The following is a 9436-nucleotide window of genomic DNA, read 5'->3' as shown; positions in this document are numbered from 1 at the left end:
AATGCAAAGTCTGACTTAGAACAATGGCTTCTCTGTGTCTTCCCTTTCAGGAAGGGTTGGCTGGACCCCGACAATTGTAACTTAGGACAAAGCCTTCTGAGTTGGTGGCCCTATAAGGGCCAGAAGAAAGTGATTTTCCTACAACCTCTGTTCCTCAGCTTGGCCTGGGCCACAGCCCAGGTGAAGGCTATTGGAGGAAGAGCTGTTTCACCTGGGAAGCTTTTCCTTCCCTCATTATCCACCACTGGGCAGCACACAGCCTAGAGGCTTGATTGACCACAGTTGTGGAGCGCATACGTATTCCGTGGTGAACATCTGCGAAGTATCATCCCCACCTCCAGAGACAGCTCCGCTCACCGTGAAGGGGTGGACTGGTTCTGTCTAGTTCCTCCATTCTCTGCCCTGACTGGTATCTAGGAGTGTCTGACCCTCTGTGTTCCCCTGTGAACCCCGCTGAGGTGAGTATCAGTATCTCTGATCTGACTGACCATTGCCTGGTTTGCAAGCTCACCTCCCAAACAGTGTTAAGCTTGTTCCCAACCAGACCGAAAAAGGGAAATAGTAGAGGGGCTCGGGACCAAAAGTGGGGAGAGAAGGAAGAGGTTTAGGGTAAAACTCTATCCAGAGGTGGTGTTTGTTTAGGGTAAAACTCTATCCAGAGGTGTTGTTTGTTTATCTGAGTGCTTTTTCTCTCAGAATGCTAGATGACTGTTGGGTGGCCGGGGTGGAGGTGGGGAATGGTGGATGGAGGCAGTTGAGGGGTGCGTGGAGCAGCAGCGGGCGGGGGGGGGGGGGGGGATGGAGGCAGGTGGGCGGGATCCAGGACAAACATGCCCTCTTCATATGCTGCTGAAACAGTTCTGAAAATTGTGTTCTAGGAATCACCGTGATTCTGTGATTTTCCACATTTCCATGACCACTCTAGGGTAGAATTAGAACAAATGGCTAACAGGATACCATTCCTTACAGCTCAATAATGCAGATTGTCTCTGACTGGATTCTGAGTAGGACGGAAACTGGGAAATATCAATATCTAAGTACCTCTGGTGATTGGGAAAAAAATTTAGATGTCTGGCAAACTTTATATTTAACCTTCTCAAAGAAAATTTAATTAATTTTAATGACATTTTTAGCCTCTAAAAATTATTTGGTTACAAAATTAGCTTAATAATAATGATTACATTGCTAAAGATATTATTTTAGCACTGAATCTGGGGGGAGAAAATTACCATGAGTTTCAGAATATATTATTTTTGCCTACTTCAAAAGATGTGTGAAGTTTTCAAATGAACTTTACAGTGTCTCTTACACCCAGAATGTTGTAATGTCTTAGTCCATTTGTGCTGGAAAAAAATACATAACCATACTGAGACTGAGTAATTTGTAAAGACCAGAAATACATTTTCTCATGGTTCTGGAGTCTGGGAAGCCCAGAGTCAAGGCACTGGCAGGTTTGGGTGAGTTGTGAGGGGCTGTTCTCTGCTTCTAAGATGGCACCTTGTGGCTGCCTCCTCCAGAGGGAAGTCACGCTAAGGTAGATGGACAAGCTCCTCAAATGTTGCGTGAAGCCTATTTGTTTTCATTTTATTTTTAAATATATTGTATTGCACTTTAGGTTCTGGGGTCCATGTGCAGGACAGGCAGGACTGTTGCATAGGTACATACACGGTAATGTGATTTGCTGCCTCCATCCCCCCGTCACCTATATCTGGCATTTCTCCCCCTGTTATCCCTCCTCAACCTTTTTAACTAGGGCACCTGATCCCGTTCAGGAGGAAAGAGTCCATCTGGCCTAACCACCACTTAAAGATCTTGCCTCTTAATACCATCACATTGGCAACACCTGAATTTTGGCGAGGCTACATTGAAGTTGTAGCGCTGATCTGTTTGATTAGGATTATTGACAACCTGTCCAAGCTGCCCATTAAAAAAGGTGGCAGACACTTTTCCTTCTTGTGCTGCTTTGTATTCTAAGTGCACATTGTCCAGAATGAAGGCTCAATCAATAATAACCAGATCTCTTAGATCCGATTTGTAGTACTTTATACTTTGCTTTTGTATTTAGACAAGAAAGGAAAAGTTACGCTGTTTTGAGAAAGCAGCACCTGAGCTTAAATTCTAGCTCGAATTCATGTGATTTTGGACAGGTTAGTAAACTCTCTGGGACTCTTATCTCCTTATCAGTTAAAGGCAGGTAATGATCCTACTATCTCGTAGAGTTATTATGAGGACCAACTATGATCACACATGAAAACACCAGCTCAGGACATGTTCTTAGAGTGTAACAAATGCCATTCCCTTCCCTTCTCCTTTACATGGTACAACTGACCTGACATCTGTAGGTATTAAGAGTTCTAATAAACATTGAGGCAATATGTTCTTTCTCTGTAAGTGATATTAAAAGGATTACATATATATGTAAATATATATTCATATGAATATGAATGAATGATATATAAATTATATATTCATATGGACTGCATTGAATATATTCATATTAGTATGGATGAATTGTTTATATTAATAAATGAACATTCATGCATCCCTCAGCCCATCCATTGAGCTTTTTACAAACATTTTCCAAGTATGTATATCTGACAGACAATAAAATGAGGCAATGGAGCTTACAAAGAAATATAAACATGATCCTTCCTTGGGGGAGCATCTTATGAATCCTCCTTACTGTCACCCAGCTGTTTTTCTACCATGGAGGCAAAGGAGAAATAGATCAAAGATTTGGGGGTGGGGGCAGGTAAAGGTAAAAACAAAAAGGAAAAAGTCCACCTTTGTTATATTCTTGGAAGCTGATTGGTATGAAGATGAAGATTTGTGTTAAAAAAAAAAGTAATAGAACACAATTATCCTGTTTATAAGGTAACAAGATTGTGGTACATCACCTTCTGTCTGCGAGATTTAAGCAGAGTTGTTATCCTTCAGTTCAAGGAATGTACTCTGACACTTTCATTGAAGTGAATAATGTTTTGCTGTTTGTCTTAGTATAATTTTTTGAGTGTTTCTTTAAATTGTTCTTGTCTGAGTTGACATATTTTCCAGGATATAATTACTCGATATCATCCAATTCATAAACTCTTCCTTTTCAACAAATGTTCTCATCATTGTGGGGGAGTAGCATCAAGTCCTTGTACACTTCCTGGGTGTATTAATATTGAAGGCAGGATATGCCTAGGGTGGTGGCTTCTGTCTCTTTACACATTTTCACTATCTTTTGAGAAAGTCTTCTTGCAGCTTTAAATTTTGGATCAGGAACAAAATCTGTATCTCCTCAGGCATACCTGGTGCTGACCTACTACTAAAACATTTGGACTTTTGTTTTTGCCTAACTTGGAAGGGGAAAGAGGTATTTATTAGACTTGTATCAGAATATCAAAGAGGATAGCATAATAAAGAATATTTCCCCAAATTCCCTTCTGCTCCTTCTACCACCCCCGCAATGTGGGAGGGAGCTTGATTCTGACAGCAGTCTGCAGGGAGGAATTTTTAGTCATTCTCACCTGCAGTTATCTGTCACTGTTGGTAGCATGATTTCTGAATAAGGAGATGGTTTCTTTTTAATGGAAAAAAAATTCTTTATATCCCAAACTTGGCATGTATTTTAGTGAGAAAAAGAGGGGAAGAAAGTCTGATAATGAAGGCTGTAGTTGGTCTTAAACCCTATTTTTGGCTATAGCACAATTCCTAATTGATCCCTAAAGACTGGCTTCTGATAGGCTGCGTTTCCTTTCTGAGGACCGGTAGAGCCCTGCCAGGAAGTCTCCACTGACTTCGTGCCGGGTGCTAGTGGAGCTAAGGAGAAGCCTTTGCACCAAGCTTATGCCACAGCTGCAACAGTCCCATGGCCCCGGGGAAGTACTCGCCTCCTTGGCATTTTTAGTTTTAGTCTCTTGCGTAACCATGCCCCTGCCCCTCAGTTTGTTGGCATTAGGGTCTTTGAACAAAGCAGTCCTAACTAATTTCTTACCCAATGGTCTGAGATCTCCTTTCCCTTCTTAGGTTCAGAACAAGCAAATAGCCACAATGAAAACATACCAGAAATTAACTTCAGTGTGTCTGTTGCTCTTGGAGCAAGTTTAGGCATTAAAACATGCAAAACAACAAACAAAACATTAAGTAGGACCGTTATCTTCAATTTTTAAGATCATCAATGATCCTTTATTTTTCTTTTTATCGATAAAGGCAATTTTGAGAGATTTCATCTGCAGACTGCATCCTGCATTAATTTTTACTCTCTACTTAGGTTTCTCTTCTTATCATACAAGTATATTCCCTTTTACTATAGTAATGTTTTCTGTTCTTCTTACTTAATAATAAAAGTAACAATCCACTAGATCATATAACAGTACAATGTAGCAAACACTAACTTGCTAAGTAAGTTAATAAAGTTCCAACCAAAAATAAAGAACGTGAAAATTGTATTTCTCTGTGAGGTCTTATGGTTTCAATTTCGCTTTTTAGTATTGGAAAATTGCTCTAGCGACTGCCCCCTCCCCCGCCACCACACTCCTGTTCTCACTGAACCCCAGGTTTCTGAGTGCAAGGTGGGATTCCTAGTTAAAATATGTCAAAATAGATTTAGGCTTTGACTTTCCCATTTTCTGTAGCAGCTTCAGTTTCTCAATTTTTGTGGTTTGATATTCACCGAGTAGTCAAAAAGATACAAACACAATATCCTGTGATCTTAAGGTAAGGGTATTCTACTGCAGCGTGTGTACGAGGATTTTTATGTTACGCGGCCTGGCATGGAAAGTATAAGAGAAAAGAGGGTCAGGGAGAGAAGGACCTGAACCAAAAGAATGAGCAAAATTTGACTTCCCTCTAAAGATTTTTTCACTCTAAGTGCCATTCACAGAAATTTGGTATCCGTGGAAACCAATGCAGTACATGCTGAAGCCACATTTTCTCTGCAGATACAAAAGCCTGTCTATCCAAGCTGACGTTATGCTTAGGATTAGCAGAGAGAAAGTGTTTGAGAAAAGTGTAGAATAATTAACTGAATACCTATCATGTGCAGGGAACTATGATTTGTACAATGAAGGATACAAAACATACAAGAAAGGCTGATAGATATCATTTATTACCATGTAGGAATGTTGACGACCTTTGTCATTCTGGCCTTTTTTTTCTTAAATTTATAATGTTACCTATGAACATATGAGAAAATGTTCCTGTCACAAATTTAGATTTTATCCTCTGCTTTGGTAAAAAATAAAATGTTGTCAAACAGAAGATGGAACTTTCTTGAGACTTACAGTTGAATGATAAACAAGAAAGCAGAGATTCCCAGAAATTGAATAAGATGATAACAACCTTGCAGGCCGTTGACTAGAAACGAGGCAAAGCTGGGGAGCGAGGGAAATAACAAGGAGTGTTTGACAGCATGTTGATTGAATCAGGGGTAAAAGAGCTGCCACTGCAGAAAGAGTGTGTTCAGAGGAAGAAAGAGTAAGGAATGATTTGGAAACAAGAACCCATTCAATGAAGTTGACGTAGGTTATGACCAGGAACAGGAAGTTCATGGCAATTTCTGTGAGTCAGGGGAGATGTACCCCTGGGCGTGGTAGATATTCACTGTGTTTCAATTCTGCTCGTATTCCAGGGTAAATCGTAGAGAGGCCAACTAAAAATAACTTAGCTTTCTTTGCTATCAGTAGGATTGGGTGAGAGAGTTCTGGTGTAGCCTTGGTGAGTGAACCTGGGTGTCTAGAAAATGGTGAAAAAATGAAAGAATTGAAATCTTAACGTTGTTCTAATTGGACTCAGGGAATGGTATGTTTGGATCAATTTCACAGGTTGTTAAGAAACGAGATAGTTGCTGACAGCTGCTACTTAGTCATTGGTCAGCACAAGTGGGATGTGGGCATTCGTTTACTCTATAGCAAACCTGGAGAAGGTGATAAAGTCAGTATTGATTTGAAATCCTGCAGCATGGGGAATGTGAGGTTGGTTTGTGGCATGACAACAGGCAGGCACGGGAGACACTGGGGTAGAAAATAGACAACTCTAGAGAAAAACGCATCCATGCTTCCTACCTCTTGCTGAAACACTTCCCTACTTATTCTTTAATCTGAGCATCAAGAACATTTTCCTGTTGACAAATGTCTACCTCCATAAATAAGGTGAAAGTGCCATCCAAGATGTTTTAAATGCTGCACGAGTGTGTCTGTGTTCATACGCTAAACATCTGAAATAGTTTTCAAGTTACAAAATTAACTTTACATGTGATTCATTTAACATAATTTAACTCAAACATTTCATTTTAAGTGTTACAAAACACGTCAGTTGTAGCCAGCATGGCAGATCCACACTATCCAGGCCTAGCCGCTTGCTTCTCTCTGAGCATATGTTCCAGGTTACCACAATGTGATTGTGAGTCAGAAGAGGAAGGTCACCCCACAGCTCTGTTCTTTGCCAGAGGGATTCTGTAGTATAAGTGGTAAAATCTCGGTCATTTCCAGGTGGATCGGGTAATATTAAAAGTTGGTCATCACCCTAATCATGAAGCTGCAAGATGCATACATTTGTTCTATTTCTTAAATGATTGGTTAAAGCCATTTCAGAACATTAAGATGAGAGATCTGACATAAATAACTGTCTCCTCTAAGGCTCTGTTTTTCAGGAAGTGTTGGTGAATAAGTATTTGGTTTGCTATCACTAGAAGCTCCAATTTTTCATGTGACTGTCTTCACCCAACTACACCAACTCTGCATATATTTTCTTTGTTCTTCCAAGGTCCCTAAAAGAAATATAACGAGAGAAGTTCCTGCTGCTAGCAACCCTCTCTGAGACAGAATGTCTTCCAGCTCTTCTTTAATGCTAGGTGCAATATCTGTTTTACTGCCCTGCCCATCAAAAACTTTTTAATTCTGTAAAAGAAAATCCTCATGTCTTGATCATTCAATGAAGTGTCAATTTTCTTTCTCTTGGGTTCACATCATCTGTCCGGTTTAACTGCTGAGTTAATGGGTATGTTGTAAGAAACTTCTTTTAGTCTCTTTGAATTATATGTTTTATTTACACATAACTTCCCTAGCAATCTCATTTCCTCATCAATTCAGTCATTAGACAACTATATATTCGTGGTCTATTAAATGCTAGGGGCTGTGCTAAGTGTTGGGAACACACCGCACAGCTATTTAATTTTGGTTCCTGGCCTCATAAAGCTTACTACCTAATAGTGGCTTGCTACTGAATACTTGAGAAGTATTTGAATGGCTATGTATGTGCTTTCTGAAAATGCAGGTTAAGTATTTCCTTACTCACTAGAAGACTCCTAAAAAACAACATGTGAGTTCAACTTCTATTAAGTGGAATTCAGATCTGAAATGCTTTCATACAGCTTGCTATTTTAGAGACTCTGTAAAGTTAATAAGCAAACTCTAATTTTTAATATGAATTTTACCTTTAGCACTGATAAATTTTCTTAATGTCGATCAATATTGTAAGAGCTCAAAAAACTCAAGCATTTTAGAAAATGCATAAAAAGAAAACCTTTGTAAATGGAATCTCTATTTTAAATGCACTAAATAATTGCTATTTAAGGGATCCCTGATATAAAATTGTAAGGAAAGTGATTAATCATTAACTTGTTTTTTTAAATGTGGACTTTGTTATAATTTCTATTCTGCAGAAAGCAAAACTTTTAGCAATACAAAAAATGTGACCAATGAGAAAATACACAATATACTTTGTTATAATAAAAAGAACACACAAGCAGTAGGCTATGTGAGACCCTTTACCTGTTGTGTTCTGAAGAAGAAACTTTCTCCAGAGTGTCTGCCTCAGAATCTGTGTTGTGGCATGTATTAGTTTGTTGTTGTGGCCATAACAAAATACCCCAGGTGGGGGCTTAAAAAATGGAAATTTATTTCCTCACATTTCTGGAGGTTAGGAGTCCAAGATTAAGATGTCAACAGGGACCGGGCATGGTGGCTCATGCCTGTAATTCCAGCACTTTGGGAGACCAAGGTGGGTGAATCACCTGAGATCAGGAGTTTGAGACCAGCCTGGCCAACATGGCAAAACCCCATCGCTACTAAAAAATACAAAAATTAGCTGGGCATGGTGGCTGGCGCCTATAATCCCAGCTACTCGGGAGGTTGAGGCAGGAGAATCACTTGAACCTGGGAGGCAGAGGTTGCAGTGAGCTGAGATTGCACCATTGCACTCCAGCCTGGGAGACAGAGGGAAAAAAAAAAAAAAGATGTCAACAGGATTGGTTTCTTCTGAGACCTCTCTTCTGGGCTTTTAGATGGCTATCTTTTTTTCTGTGTCTTCATGTGCCCTTTCCTCTGTGACTGACTGTGTCCTAATCTCTTCTTATAAATGCACCAGTCATACTGGGTTACAGTCCACCTGCATGACCTCACTTTGCCTTATTTGATTACCTCATTAAAGACCTGTCTCCAAATACAGTCACATTCTGTGATACTGGGGCTTAAGACTTCAAATGTATTTTTTGGTTGAGGGAGGGATATGATTCAGCCTGTAACATGGTGCACCTCGAGATTAGAAAGTTCCAGCTTGCAAATAAATAGCCATAGGAGTCACAATACAACCTCGTTTTTCCTCCTATAAAAACTTCAGCATGTATTAGGTTGTCAGATAACTGCTATGTTCAAAATAAGCATTTCTAAAGATTCGTTAATGACAGCTCTCCCCTTGAAGAGCGGAGGATAAAGGAATAGAAAATGCACCCAGCAAATGGGTAGAAGATGGGGTAGAAAAATGCCAGAAGGAATGCTCACAGTGGCTGAGTGGAGGGAAGGGAAGGGCTGCAGATAGCTCCTGAAGATGCAGGCTGACGGGGAGCTCAGTTACACAAAAGGAAGGGGATAACCAAAGCCAGACTGATTTGCATATTTGCCCCAATGGAGAATGTTTGATGATAAGCATTAAATGGCAAAGTTTAGAAGTTTTTTTGGTCTTGTTTTCCAGTTGTCCTTTCTACTGGATACTTTGCCATGATTCTGAGCTAAGCACTTTGGAAACATGTTCGTAAGATAGTCTGTTGATCTAGAAAACACTTTTCGTGAAAAATGAGTAGGCAGTGGAAGGAAAAGAAAAAATAATTTGAAATGCAAAGTGCTGTAAATGCATAGGAGGAAAATCCAGTAGTAGGGCTGAATATCTCTTGCTCATCAAATTTAAAGGAATTCATTCTTAATGTATTTGGTTGTTAATGACGTAAGTTATGGATCACAGTAAACATTCAATAAATATTTGTAAACATTTACATTATGCTTATGGAATGATTCTTTGGTAAATAAGTAACATTTTTTTTCTTTTTCTTTCTTTTTCTTTTTTTTTTTTTTTGAGACAGGATCTTACTCTGTCACTGAGGCCAGAGCGCAGTGGTGCAGTCAATTCACTGCAGCCTCAACTTTCCTGGCTCACTTTCACAAGTATCTGGGACCATAGG

The 9436-nt window shown here is 39.6% G+C and overlaps 1 protein-coding gene across 1 annotated transcript in view; it reads left to right on the top strand.

Annotated features, from left to right (window-relative positions):
- Positions 1–397: 397 nt before the first annotated feature.
- The window catches only part of PDE7B (phosphodiesterase 7B), a 355539-nt gene continuing 346500 nt past the window's right edge, over positions 398–9436 (top strand). Inside the window, exon 1 of the mRNA XM_074397411.1 lies at positions 398–458. The gene's annotated coding sequence lies outside the window, so the exon portion shown is untranslated. The remainder of the gene's footprint in view (positions 459–9436) is intronic.

This window comes from Saimiri boliviensis, chromosome 4 (genome assembly GCF_048565385.1).
Source record: "Saimiri boliviensis isolate mSaiBol1 chromosome 4, mSaiBol1.pri, whole genome shotgun sequence".
NCBI classification, from domain to species: domain Eukaryota; kingdom Metazoa; phylum Chordata; class Mammalia; order Primates; family Cebidae; genus Saimiri; species Saimiri boliviensis.
Note: the sequence above shows the minus strand (reverse complement) of the source record. Positions and strands in the feature narration are given on the sequence as shown.